Raw genomic sequence first — 15,727 nt, forward strand, 5'->3', positions numbered from 1 at the left:
GAACTTTCTACACCATTAAAAGATGCTCACGTCAATTAACCAGCGAATGATTGATACACAATATTATATAATGGAAAGTTAGATTAATTCGCTGAAGATAGTGTATTGAAACTTGTAGTTTGATTTTTTTCTATTGATCTACCGGTAGTACATCTTGCTTGGTAAGTCTAACATATTCAAAATCAAGTCTGATTGGTCAATTATTCATTATCTAGCACTTCAGCTTATTTATTGGACGAACCAATTTCTGAAGAAAACGGATAAAACGTTATCTATAATTGTACATACTTATAGAGCAGAAATGTTTTGTAGTTGAGTGATGGCATTTTAGGGTGCTAATACTATCGTGTTATAATATATTAATAGTTGTTGAACAATATCATAAAGGAATCAGAGGATCATATATAAGGTCAAAAAATTGTAAGTATTTACTAAAAGTTTCTTTTCTGAAAATACTATTTTAGCATCACACTCAATTGGTGCTTATCTTATCAACAGCGTTGACAATGTCATTAATTTTTACATATCCTTTTAAGCTCTGTTGAATTTTTCATCAGTAGAAATGTGTTTTAAATATCCCTGTGTCACTATAATTCAAAGTAATTTTGGATCTGATGGAAAGTCAGAAGAATGATTGTATTTGTCTAGGTACAAATGAATTTAATATATTTTACTCTTTAATATATTGGAGACGTGTAAAACAAATTGGATTGACATTTTAGCCACATGTGTCACGAAGTGTATATTGTTTCATTTGCTTAATGTAAAACAAAAAGAAACATTGTTCTTTTATGCAGAATGAGTAGCCGTGATTTTTTTTTAAAATTCCAATGTACCACGATGAATACAATAAGAGACATGTAGATAAAACAAATTTTGAATACTGATTAACTGAGAATGCAAAACAATTGTAGAATATATATTGAGGTTGTTTTAAAAATAATTAATTTAATATGTTAAATATCGCTGCAACATTTCTGGAACTATCTTTTAGTGCATATTCGTTATGAAGCAAAGTTGTGACTGTACCATTATCGTTTTTGCTCCAAAGGTCATAAAAATGAGACAAACGATTACTTACGCAACCTAATATCACTTTTCGGCTACGATTCTGAGAAAAGAAATCTTTCGGTCGGCCAAAGAAGCCTGCTCTTCATATTTTGATTTTTTAGAAATCACTAGAATCAAAATGTCACAGCGTTTCTGTAACCCAGTAACTAATCCAACTCCCAATTGTCGTATATAAAGCAATGCTTCTCATACATTGTCTAATCTAGCATCTCGTTAAGAGTGTGTAATGTATATCTCTTATAATAAGCAATGTCGTACAGTAATAAGTCAACGTGATTTCGTTTACAGAATTTACAATAATCTTTTGTATACATTTAAAACAACGGATTTACGACCAAAGACAAAGCTATTACAAAGTGTGGATACCAAAATATATAGGCATTCAAATTTGTTCTTGTCAAAGTCATAAATGAAGATAAAACAATAGACGCCCTTAAATGTGTTGACGCTGTTCCGTTCATGTTACTTTTCATTGTTTTATATACTAAGTAAACTATATGTTGGGCTCTATCATATTTTGTTTCCCCTGGTTTATAAAAAAAAAGAAAATGCTATACAAAGAAACAATAAAAAATAAAAAGTCCAATAACAATAAAAAAAAACATCTTCATGACCATAAACAAAAACGAATTACGATAAAAACCCGATTGTCAAAAAGATAATTTGCATTGCGAATGCCACCCAAACCGACGTCGAGTTAAATTGGTTTGCGAGTGTAAGCTGTCTCTGTTCTATTAGCGACATCGGACATGTTACAACCTCGGCGAAAATTCGCATTTAGAACGTGATTCTATTTATGACAAGTGGAAGATATCAGTCGTCATCTGTGGTATATGAATAATCTTTTCTTCTTACATAAGTATGTCTGGAATTACTTGTCATAATCTGGAAATTTTTAACCATTCAGATGCAATAGTGGATCTTAAGGGGGCTCGTGGGTCTGAATCGATTTTTTAATTTTATATAGGATATCGCTATATTTTTCTATAAATCAACTTTATCTTATACTTAATAGGAAAATTATATGAAAATATGGGGTCACCGTTCATTTACGCTAACGATCTGCCTTCGAAAGAAGCATACATTTTTGTAAAGGTACCTTTTTTGGTTGATCTTATAGGAGAAAAAGAGGTATTACCGAAATAAAAAAAGAAATGAATTACAGAAGTCGCTAAAATTTCACAATAGTTAAGTTTAAGTACAGCTTAATTGAAAATATTAATAAAAAAAATATAGGTAACCGATAATAGAGATGATTTGGAGCGTTTTCAATGATATCTACATTTTAAATTTCATCTGGGGCCAACACGAATTGATATTTTAAAATTATTTTATTACCATATAATAGAGTAACAACTACTAAAGGTAAAACATTAAATTTGTAATGAAAAAAAATGTTTATTTTTTTTCTGAAATTGGATATTTTGTCAGATATTCGAAATTTTCTGGTCTTATCCATTTGAATGCCGTAAACCAAATGCCCATTGACCACCATTTTTCTTTTTATAAACTTTTTACATGTAAAATGATAAGCCATCTGTGAAAGTCTTATACAGTTTTAGTTTTTAAATGGTTTTTGAGAACTTAAACTTGTCAATGATAAAGCTATGAAAAATCAAGAGAACATTTTACCGCCAAAATTTCAATGGCTAATATCTTGTAAACAAGCACATTAATTTGATCTATATATTTTTTTTGGGCAATTTTGATTCCTTTTTTTGGTCCCCTATCAATATATACTAGTGTTTTGAACAGCTTGGTTTTTTTAAACTGAGTAGCGAACTTCCTTAACAGTCAAAAATATACAGATAAACGTAATCTGGTTTTAGTTTATACATATTTAATAGATCCAAAAAGGCAAACGGATTATTTACAAGTTTTTCAACTTAGTCATCTTCTCCAAACTAGTTGCGATTAATGACGAGCTGTGATTTGCCCCAAGAAAGAAATAACCCAACATACTGATTTTAAATTATGCAAATAATCATAGATGACAACAACCATCTGAAAAATGACAAAACTAACAATATACGTATGAAATGCGAAATGTCCAATACTGACTAGTTTTCCGAGTACCCAATGATCGTTTTAGATATTACGTCAGTACAATAACAAATTTAGTGACATACAATGTACCTTCCAAACGTGATCGCATGACAACATTGAAAACTTATCTACTAAAATCTATAACCTACTTTTATCGTAGGTGTTTTGAAGAAAAGAAAAAAATATGTAATTTTGGGATTAAATTTTATTCTTTGTTACTTTTTATACAATAAATTTGTCCATATTCCACATCTTGGAAAACTATTTACAAACAATTCCCCCAATTTCAATGCTTGACATTATCTCTACACGGAACTTTATCGATTATAAGGTCATAGAAAATGATGTTAGGAAAAAGTAATGATGAAGACAAATAACTTGAAAATGAGTTATCATTTAATGTTATCATTTTCCTGTAAATTAAGCAAATGAAGTCAACAGCAGGATTCAGGATTTTCGTTAAGTTAATTTGTTATATTTCTATTTGGAAATAATTCTTGGCCTACCTCGGGAACAGGTCGATGCTTAACAAATGTGTCAATTCGACCTGGACAACTTTAAAGTTCATGAAAAGCACCAACAATCGAAGACAAAAATATCCAATTTTTCGGATTTGAAAATTAATCTGTTCGGACATTCTATGCTAATGATATGTAATAAATGTTATATTTAAATGTATACGTGATGTTAATTTCCTCTTTTATTCCAACCCCTAGAGTTATGTTTATATTCATTTTGTAGTTTCAAAGTAAGATGAATTTGTGTAAGTTTTCAAGTATGGTTTATTTTGAAGTGAGATGAATTTTATATGGTAGCAACGTGGAATGTGTATGTAGTTTATTTTAAAAGTATGAAGCATTCGAACCAATTCTTTATTCTTTTATGATGTATGTTGCTCCTGGCAACTGAAATAAACATAGCAAAACTGCTACATCATTACAATACAAAAAAAAGATAATCATGCTTGTTGTTCGACTAAATCTCAGACAATAAAAATCATTGTTTTACTGACAATTAATGGCTAGTATAGTATATTATTATTCAAGGAATAGTGTCACATTAAAATGAACTGTCAACAAAATAGAAAAACAATTTAGTGCCTTGTTGTATTTTTAATCTTCCTAAAAGCAATTACTTCAATTTATTTTATTAAAAAAAGGATGAAAATAAAAGTACCTTTCTAACTAAATTTTATCTATAAAATATCAGTACAGACTACACATCATTCAGACTATAAATGAAAGGATCAATAAGAACTGAAAATCATATGGTTTCTCCTGAATCGTATATTTATAAGTTCAAACAGGACACTAACAATTTATGCTCCTTTTAAAAAAAAAAGAGTCACTAAGACTGAGGTCAAGGAGTCCTTGATATTATTTGAATCTCTTATATATATATAAATATATATTGATTTAAAGAAAGACAAGGATTATAGTACAAAGTGTCTGCATTATTTGTTTTCTTTGTTTATATGTAAGTTGTATATAATTTTGTTAAAATTTGGTACCTTTTTTTTCGGTATGGGCAGTTAAATAAGACGAAACGTGTGAAATGTCGAGATGCTGTACACTATTTACATCATTAAACGTAGAAATTGCACCATATCTGTGTGTTTTAGATCAAACAGTTGTATTAAACGTTTCAAACAAAATCTGAAACTGTATAATTGATTTTTTAGATAAACTACTATGTACATAGACACATTGACATATTCTCACATAAGTTCAAGAAAGGTATTCTAAATTGATGTCATCCGAAATCGTGGTTTGATTATCGCTTCGAACGCGTCATCGTCCGTGTTCATTTGTATCGGTGTCTGATGGGCTGAGTTAGTTTATCGTTATCGTGCTTCGATAATTTGTGTGATATTAAGATGTTGTAATGCAAGGGAACAGTGAAAAGGGTAATTACAACTGTTTTTATCGAATCCTATTATTATACTTTAGATTCAGCAGTCAATGAAACAGTGATAAGCTTGTTTTTCTATTTGTCAAGTAAATAAAAAAAAAAAATCATTATTCACAACTATACTTGCTGCCGTAAATTCCCTTTCCCTAACTGACATTCTTCCGGCTCCTTTAAATTCAATTAAATATGATTGTTTTCGTATCAATGTTTAGACGAGGTAAATTATAGCGTGAAATGCTTTCTTGGTATAAAGGAAGCCAAAAAGTAAGAAATTCCATATATGAATTTTACTCTGTATGGTATCATGATGTTGTTTTTCGATAAATTGGCAATTAAAGACTCCAGGAATATTTCGGTTGAATAATTTAATTAAAATAATTGGATTTTTTTCAATAAAAGAAATATAATTGGAGAATTCTTAAGAGTAAAAAAAAATCGACTCAAAATAAATGTAGAAAAATCTTTGTATTGAAAATGAAATGACAGCAACAATATCTGCTACGGTAGTCATGTTTAAGGTAATTATTCTCTGAAAACACAATCTTATTAAAGAGGGAAGAAATATACCAAAGGGAAATTCAAAAAAGCAAAAAAGACAGTATTTGTTTTGTCAATTTGACCAAGAACGCACTACAGCTTGAAACGTAATGGATCATCGTCCCTTTTAGAATTTCAACATATACAGGCAAATCTTCCTGAAATTTTGTATCAATTCGCAGAACTTCAGATGATAAAGAAATGTATTACATTGATTTCTCAGTGGAATAAAAACCGATGATTTCACACATATATTTATATATATATATATATGGAATAAACAAGGTTATTTCACTCTCTGACATCATACAAATATAGGCGTTGTCAAGACGTTGCCGATAACGTCGGATCAAAACAAATCGTGAAGGCGTAGAAAATGATATAGTTCCTTACACCTTCTTTTATTTCATAAAAAAACATTTTACAATGTAATAAAAAAAAATAACGAATCAAAGAGTTCAAATATCGAAAAATATTTAACTCATGACCGAACAACATTAATAGATAACTCATGGACTACACGCATTGTTTTTCGGTCACACATTAAATATTTTTCCCTTTTTGAATTCTTTGATGAGTTATTCTATAAGTATTACCCCTGTCTTCCAGAAAATCCATTCTTTTCGATAATATAATGTGAAATTAAGGTAGATCATAATTATATATTTTAATAAAACTAATAAAAAGTATGGGTAATTGTGCTAATTTTCAAGCTACGAGTCGTTGAAAATTGCCAAAAAATGGTTAGTTTGTTCATGAAAAAACACAATAGTGTGCTTAAAAAAAATTCTATGAGATAGAATTTTGAAATAAATTGTGAGAAGATATGTTTCATAATATGTTTTAAGAAAATAAAAAGAAAACATGGTGTCACCGAACTTGTTTTCTTGCTACAAGGAAAAATTATAAAAATCCCTATATGCCCAGTATAAATTTTGAAGTAAAAGAGTTATCTCTCCTTAGATGGCTCATTTAAAAAAATGATTTTAATTAGTTATCAAAAGTACCAGGATAATGATTTAGTACGCCAGACGCGAGTTTCGTCTAAATAATAGTTATCAAAGGTACCAGGATTATAATTTAGTACGCCAGACGCGCGTTTCGTCTACATAAGGCTCATCAGTGACGCTCATATCGAAATAGTTATAAACCAAACAAATACAAAGTTGAAGAGCATTGAGGATCCAAATTTCAAAAAGTTGTGCCAAATACGGCTAAGGTAATCTATGCCTGGGATAAGAAAATCCTTAGTTTTTCGAAAAATTCAAAGTTTTGCAAACAGGAAATTTATAGAAATGACCACATAATTGATATTCATGACAACACCGAAGTGCTGACTACTGGGCTGGTGATACCCTCGGGGACGAAACGTCCACCAGCAGAGGCATCGACCCAGTGGTGTAAATAGTTATCAAAGGTACCAGGATTTATAATTTAGTACGCCAGGCGCGCGTTTCGTCTACATAAGACTCATCAGTGACGCTCATATTGAAATAGTTATAAACCAAACAAGTACAAAGTTGAAGAGCATTGAGGATCCAAAATTTCAAAAAGTTGTGCCAAATACGGCTAAGGTAATATATGCCTGGGATAAGAAAATCCTTAGTTTTTCGAAAAATTCAAAGTTTTGCAAACAGGAAATTTATAGAAATGACCAAATAATTGATATTCATGTCAACACCGAAGTGCTGACTACTGGGCTGGTGATACCCTCGGGGACGAAACGTACACCAGCAGAGGCATCGACCCAGTGGTGTAAATAGTTATCAAAGGTACCAGGATTATAATTTAGTACGCCAGACGCGCGTTTCGTCTACATAAGACTCATCAGTGACGCTCATGTCAAAATAGTTATAAAGCCAAACAAGTACAAAGTTGAATAGCATTGAGGGTCCAAAAAGTTGTGCCAAATATGGCTAAGGTAATTTATGCCTAGGATAAGAAAATCCTTAGTTTTTCGAAAAAATCAAAAGTTTTGTAAACAGGAAATTTATAAAAGTGACCACATTATACTTGTACTTGTTTGGCTTTATAACTTTTTTTTTATCGGACTGTCACTGATGAGTCTTATTTATACGAAACGTGCGTCTGACGTATCAAATTATAATCCTGTTACCTTTGATGACTATTTACACCACTTGGTCGATGTCATTGCTGGTGGACGTTTCGTCCCCGAGGGTATCACCAGCTAAGTAGTCAGCACTTCAGTGAATATCAATTACATAGTCATTTTTATAAATTTCCGAAAAATTTCCGAAAAACTAAGCATTTTCTTATCCAAGGAATAAATTACGTAAGCCGTATACAAGTTTTAGGAATTTTGGGTCCTCAATGCTCTTCAACTTTGTACTTGTTTGGCTTTATAACTTTTTTTCATCTGAGCGTCACCGATGAGTCTTATGTAGACGAAACGCGCGTCTGGCGTATTGAAGAATAATCCTGGTACCTTTGATAACTAATTATAATTATATACTTATTTTTAGAAAACTCCAGTATTTACTAAAGATAACACAATTAAAGATAAAGATGAAATGTATGCATATAAAAATACTTCCTTGACCTTTATGAATAAGAATTCGAAATCGTCACCCATCCTGTATCGCAACTAACATTCACCACTAATTGTAAATGAATGCCATATAGTCAGTTCAAAAGTTACCCATCTCCCTAAATAAATGAAAATAACAATATAAACTAATTTAATTTTGGATGTAACATGTCTTTTGATTGGCTGACAGTATTTTGTCTATCATCTCATAGACATAATTTGTCTTGTGACCGTGACGTCATCAACGTTTTTCACGATTTACTCCAGTTTTTCCAGGTTTTCAATGGAATTCGGAATTAAATTATAAGCAGTGACTGTAATACTTTTCCTGTCTATTCGAAATAACATAAAAAATGTGGTGCACACTATAAAGTATTCCGCTTCGCCAAATGTTCACATTTTTTGTTGTTATTATTTCAAAAAACGAAAGCTTATTACAGTCATTCCTTAAATGAAAAATTGAACAAGTATTGGACCTGCAAACTTCGAACAGAAATAATGTAAACCATTTTCTGTAGAATAAATTATTTCACCCGAGAAAAGTTATCCTCTTGTGCACTGTTAAAATAAGCTAAGTTAACGACAAAATTGAGAGAAAAGTAAATTAACACAAATACCGAACTCCAATAAAAAATAAAAACAGAAATACCCTTATCAAATAGCAAAATCAAAAGCTCAACCACTTCAAACGATTGGAAAACGACTGTCATATTCCTAGCCTTGTATCGGTATTTCTTCGAGTAGAAAATGTGATTTGAACTTGGTTTTATAGCTAGCTAAACCTCTTACTCCTATGACAGTCGTATAAAATTCCATTTTATTGACAACATTGTTTGAACAAAATAAACAGAAACCAACTTCATTTGAACATTGGTGAATAGTTGACTCATTGGCAATATTATCACATCTCTTAATTTTTATATTAAACAATGAAAAACAAAACTAAAGATTCTGCAAGTTTGCCAACAGAAGTAGTTTTTTTCTCTTTTCCAGTGCACAAGTATGAAGTTCTTTTCAGATTCTGTCTTTAATACCTCTTTATATTTTAAATACATTGGTAGTCCTTACGCCTGACCTTATACATAAAGAAATGGATCAACACAATTGTTTTTATCTGATTTTATTTGTAAATGTAAACATAAAAAAAACATGCAGGTACGTACGGATATTGAACCTGTGCGAATTGAAAATTTCAATATTTTAACTGCTAATTTTAAAGCCCAGATTTACAATTGATTTCTTTTAAGACACAAAACAACAGCTTTGACAGACAAACTGACAGACTGACAGATTGTGGTTTAATTTGATTGGAAAAAGATATTAAATCATCAGTCCGACTAAACCGAAAAACAAGGTTCATTACAACAATAAGTATGCTGAATAAAAAAAAATCCTCTTTGAAAAAAGCTCTTTAATTTCTTATGACGAACTGAAGAATAGAAGACAGAATGCGTTTTAGATATTGTAAAACATATTTTTTTTCTAACATACATTATTGGTTTAAATTTGTAATATATTATCATGTATGTCTTTATTGAGCATTATGCTACGTTAGTATTTAAAAAAAAAAATCCTTTTTAGATTCTAATTTTCTTGTTATAATTATTTGCATATTTCCAGAGTGTTTAAATTGAATACCACAACTATATAGGCTTCTATTGCTAAAAGCCGATTAGAAAAAAAACACAGAAAATGCAATACAATTGTCAGTTTTATCTCCGTAAAAAAAATTAACAAAAGAACGGTCGTCGGTGTGTCCACAAATTGGAGAAAAATAAACGTTAAAGTTTAGGCGTTTATTGAAATATTTTTCCTATAACACTGGTATATGTTTCAGAAATCAAAGAAACACAAGTAGAATATGTTTTGTTGAAGTGGAAATAGCTATGAAAAACATTTATCCATAATATAAAAATTATAAAATAAATAATTTACACACTCGAGAATATATAAGTTCGTTTCGTGTGTACTTTAGTTTAGATACCATTTAATTAACTCTCGAGTTGACCTCTGGAGACCTCCAGTTGTCATATAAGCGATATAAACAGAAATATAGATATAAATAGAAACGATCTCGTGCACTTAGATTTTTCTAGGTCGGTTTTATTTCATATTATAGATTAATATTTATAAAATATTTGTTTATCATCGTTTTTACCTGTATAAGAATAATATTTTGTTAATCGAATCAGTAAATCATATGATTAACCTTTTTCAATTTCATGTTGACATTCTTTTCCTTTAAATGACCCAAAACGCAAAATGCATGCGCTATATATCTCTGGCTAAATGGTTAAACTGGTTTTCACATGAATACGGATTCAATGAGGTCGAATTATTTACTTGCAAGTGAATAATTTATCAGCAATGTTTTTCAGCTGATTTTAACAAATTGAACTATATCATTATTTCACTTTCATTAATGATTGAGCGAAAAAAAAACATAGTTTAGATTTTTTTTCAAATATCTCATAGCTAGTGCCCCTTTAAACAAAGAGACTAATATACAATTTAATTACCATTCCTGTTTCTCTTTGATTTCTTCAAATTTCTTCTTTTTTTTGTGTTTTTTTTTTTGTGATTGATACTTTATTTAGTATAATTGCTTTGTCCCCTATGTTTTCATATATAATGGATTTAATTTGGTATGCTTGGTTGTTCTTTTTTGTTTGAATTCGTGAAAAGCATTGCTACACAAGTTGTAAATGTTAGTAATAATAATCTTTATTTGCCATATAAGTAACATTATACTTGTGACATAAACAAAAGTGACAACAACAATAAAATTACTGAGTTGAACACACACATATTTGCAACAGCCATTCATTAAAAAAACAGAACAATAAGATAAAAGAAATAAAATGTCATCGAGCGGCAATAAGAAAATATCATAATCGAAAAGACACAAAGAGAAAACAGTTAATCAGTTACCGGTTGATAGTTTTATTTAAGTATTTTAGTTTTTCACTAATTTTGTCTTAACCAAGTTGATTAACCTGAATTTCTAGATCACCTTTTTCAAAATATTTTTTTTCACTTTTTGTCATATTTAAGTGTTTGTGTATGCTATATTTTTCTCCACTTTCATGCAAATCCAGAGTTGAGTCTACATTATTATCTTAAAAATATAAACTAATTATTTGTTTCCTGTCCCTGCACTTCAATAAGTTACAGCATCCTCATTGATACAAAGTGGTAACATCCATATTGATGCATTATTGATGTATCATATTAACTGATATTATATTCTGTCAAACACAACCATCACTAGAAGGAAAAACCCTTTACAATGAACTAATAGCTATAAATGTAAATGTCCAAATCAAACAAAACAAAACGTTTTCTATATGTATAATGTTATCGAAACCATTCACTGAATTTTTCAATACCCAGTAGCCTTGTACAATGGTCGTTTCCGTTTATATATTATTTTTTTTGGCGATTACAAATCTGGTAAAGAATGCATATATTTGGCAATCTCTGTCTAGAGTTCTCATTAGAATATGTATGGATTCAGGTGAACTTTTGGTATACGACTTCGACTCTTTTCTGTCATTGTAAACTGTATGTTTATCTCTAGATTTTTTGTGTTTTTTAGCGACGTGCTGTGACGGTGTCCGCAGTGTCGGATATTTGTTGGGTGGTTAAAGTCACATAACTAGCATTCTCATGTATCGATATAAGTTATTTCACAATAAATGTTAAAAATGTAGTGTCTTGTGAAAATAGATATTGTAAATGTATACATGTGAACGTGTAAAATCATACAGTGCATTATACATAATGTTTTATGTGTTTGTATTATAGTTATCAAGATTATAACAGAATGATATTATGTCTTTTGTTTTGTTCACACACTAATAATTACATTAGATGTAAGTTTCATTATAATACGTTATTCTGATTGGCTAACATGTTATTCCGTAAACAATTGCATCAGACAATAACATTTATCATGCATGATGACACGAGGTCCGACAAAAAAGTGCACAGGTGAATTAAATAAAACTGGATAAAAATCGTGTTTTCATGATTTTAGCTAAAAAAATGTAATTATAAGTATTGAATACTTCTTTTTGAAACTTTATAGAGTTGTAAAAGCGTTGACCGTGCGTACATTTTTAGAATGAAGCGCTTCCGCGCTTCATACAAAATGTACTTCGGTCAACGCTTTTACCACCCAATAAATTTACAAAAAGAAGCATTCAATTCTTAATTATCAATATAATCGAATTTAATGTGAATTTCATAAAAGTGAGAGGTTTATCTATCTATAAAAACAGGTGTTTATCCACCATAATTTCCTGCAATAACGACGAGAATGCTACCATGAGACCCCCGCGGCGGTTAACGTTTATGACCTCCTTATATAAAATACAACAGATATTTCAAAGATGACTCCTCAAACAATGTCATACCATGAAGTACTATAATCTGCATCATACGTTGTTACATGGGGGGTTCTTGTCGGAATGTCAGTACGGAGTACCATAAGCTAAGCCGTTATTTATTCGGTATCGGCATTAATGAGACCACATGTAACCATGGTAAAACTACGTCTTGTGCATAGCTTTAAATTAAACTTGTCAACATAGTTTTATATAGAAAAACACAAATATTTTATTGTTAATTTTTCTTCTCCTGTCACTTTACTGATTTCAATTTCGCTATGCATTGTAAAAGAAAACTTTCTTTCAAAATACACGTTAAATTTCCTAAAGAGATTGCATTGAACATTGAGACCTAGCTTCGTAAGTAATTAACGACACTTTTATTTTGTCGTGTTGCTTTATTCCAATTTAAACGAATATTCCAACAGAGTCCCATTATGTCTTATGCAATCAGATTTCTTCAGAAAAGAAGACATCTTAACACGAAGTATTGGTGATTAAGGGAAATCATCAAGTTGCTAGAGGATTACATCGGAAATACTTAGGAGAAGTCATTGTAATTAGAAAAAATGGCTTTGGACATTTCGTAAAAAAATATTTGGAAATATAAGATTTTATGTTATTATTTTTAAATTTAAATGAACCATTAAGATAGTTTTTATACAATCCTTTCCTAAATATAGTTGATCTTGTAAAATAAGTTTTCGTAGGTCAGTTCTTTGTCCCTAGTGACTTTGAACCGAAAAGAAAGAATGGGATCTTCCATCACTGTATTCATGTCCTAAACTAAGGTATGAAACCATGTATACTGATTAATCTTTTCATTTCTGTATACTTCAAAAGTCACTTGCATGGATACACACACACACACACTAAAAGAATTCTTTATTAAAACTTGGTATAAAAACATATTCTTCAATTTGTAAATTTCACCCTGATATGTTGTGCAATGATACTTCCAAAGTTTTAAGACTCGAACTCTTACAGAAATTTAAGAACCTCTAACTAAAATCAATTTCACACGTTTCTATTAACCTTATTTGGTAGCCTTGTGACCAATAGAATGTCATATGTAGTTTATAAGTTATGACAAATAGTTTATATTAAGCGCAATGCTGTAGACTTGTGGCTATCACTATGAAACAAAATACAAATCAATTAAACAGATAATAGCTTAATATAACGAGTAACATTATCATCATTAATTTACGTTTGACAAAACCGTTTATTGTCATAATATCTCTCGGGGAATATTGTTCATTCTTATATGATGCACAACATGTTCTCGATATAAACCAAAATGACTAGTGGCAGATGTAACATTGTATACAAATATTCAGTATTGGAAAGAATGAAAAGGACTTGTTTACTATTTTTGAAAGTCAAAATTTTAAAATCATAATCAAGATATTTTGTAACCCGATGGCATCGCAAAACTGTTTATAAAAAATATGTATTCAGTATTCGTTAATTTTTAAAAGAGCACAAAGGCATTGTTGCTTTATAACTTTATTCTTATTACATTAATCACACAGTGGTAAACAAGTCAATCATATATAAAGTAATGAATGTCATTTGAACTTTGTGAAATAAAATCTTCGACATTATAAAAGTTGATTCATGATTTCGAAATATATGACACGTATTTATCATTACATTCAAATGCTTCGAATTCACCAAATCTTCAAAGTGTAATTTTCGTATGCTATCGAAAATATGCTTTACATAAATACATTTAATTTCCTTCGTTTATTTTAATAATGAAGTCGTAATGCATAATGACATGAAAAACAACATAAACGTTTCGTCTTTCAGCTGACGATTTCAACAAATATTGAGCAAGAAACACTATTTTTGTTTATCAACCAGGTTCAGGGTTTTCCATTCATTTTGGCCTAACAGGCCAAAATGAATAAGTAGGCGGTCACCGGATAATAGGGGGGGTACGGGGGGGCTTGCCCCCCCGAAAAATTTTTGAAATCTAGATTCAAAATCCTGGCACCTGACGAATTTTAAGACAATATTTCATGCTTGTTAAATGGGCATATTATTAGCAGAATTTTTTTCTAAAAAATTTTGTCTGCACAATTTTAAGACTTTGAATACTACTATAATTTAAACGTCATGAACGTTGACAAAATTAAGCAAATTATTGTGCACATATTTGATTTGTAAATATTCCTTTATCGTAGGAATTTTTCCGTATTTGTTTGAAGTGTTGTGCACATTTAACGCGTGAAAGATAATTTTTAAAAGGCATATTTTATTAAAGATGTAAATCAAACATTATTTTGATAGTTAAAGTTAACTATATTTCTTTTACTATAAAATAGTTATCAACCATTAAACAGTTAATGTTAATAGTGTGATGCTAGTGTACTGTAATTATCAGTGTATTTGTCATCATACTTTTCCTCATGTTTACAGATGTCATTGCATGTAGTTATCATATCAATGTTGAAGAAAAGGTAGTGATCATAATCTGTCAGACGTTTAAAAAAGTATAAAGATAAAAAATAATTTGCAAAATATTTATCTCTGCAAGTTCAAAATAAATTTCTGATCACTAAATATGCATAATTATGCAATTTCTTATTAAATTCATGTTTATTTCAATTTTTAATAGTAAATAACATTTGAAGGATAATAAATTTGATTGAAGCTAAACAAGGGGGAAATAACTGAGAAAATATATTTACAAACGCTTCAAATTCGCGGATAATTTATGACCTAAAGCTCCTGAAGGTAATATTAATTAACAGTTTGTTAGACACACAAGCTGTCAAGTGAAGTCAGTAGGTTGTCAATTTAACTTGCAGGTATTAATTACTTTGATTAATGATGAAAATCGATATTAATTATAGGGTCAACAAAGAAATGAAATCAAACACCATCGATCTCTAAAAGGGCAGGACGCCTAGAAAAAGGCACAGGGCGCCCCGAAATCGTCAAAAAGGGCACAGGCGCAACTGAAAAAAGGGTGGGCGCCGCGCCCTCTGAAACGACCTAGCTGGAACACTGCTATGTCATCGATTCATTCGCGATTTAAACTATCCGTTTATAAACACAACAGAACAAATTGAAAAACAATGCATGCAAACTTTATAAATTGTATTATCATAAAAATCCACACCTTTGTGTCGCTTTGAGGGGAAAAAATCTGTAATGGAACGTTTCATCTTCAACAACAAACGAAAGTTTTTAACGACCTTGACATGGCATG

At 30.2% G+C, this 15,727-nt stretch overlaps 1 protein-coding gene across 1 annotated transcript in view; it reads left to right on the plus strand.

Moving 5' to 3' along the window:
- The first annotated feature begins 311 nt into the window (after positions 1-311).
- LOC134713982 (alpha-2A adrenergic receptor-like) overlaps positions 312-15,727 on the plus strand; it is a 41,828-nt gene continuing 26,412 nt past the window's right edge. The window contains exon 1 of the mRNA XM_063575243.1: positions 312-420. The gene's annotated coding sequence lies outside the window, so the exon portion shown is untranslated. The remainder of the gene's footprint in view (positions 421-15,727) is intronic.

Source organism: Mytilus trossulus, chromosome 4, assembly GCF_036588685.1.
Source record: "Mytilus trossulus isolate FHL-02 chromosome 4, PNRI_Mtr1.1.1.hap1, whole genome shotgun sequence".
Lineage (NCBI taxonomy): Eukaryota > Metazoa > Mollusca > Bivalvia > Mytilida > Mytilidae > Mytilus > Mytilus trossulus.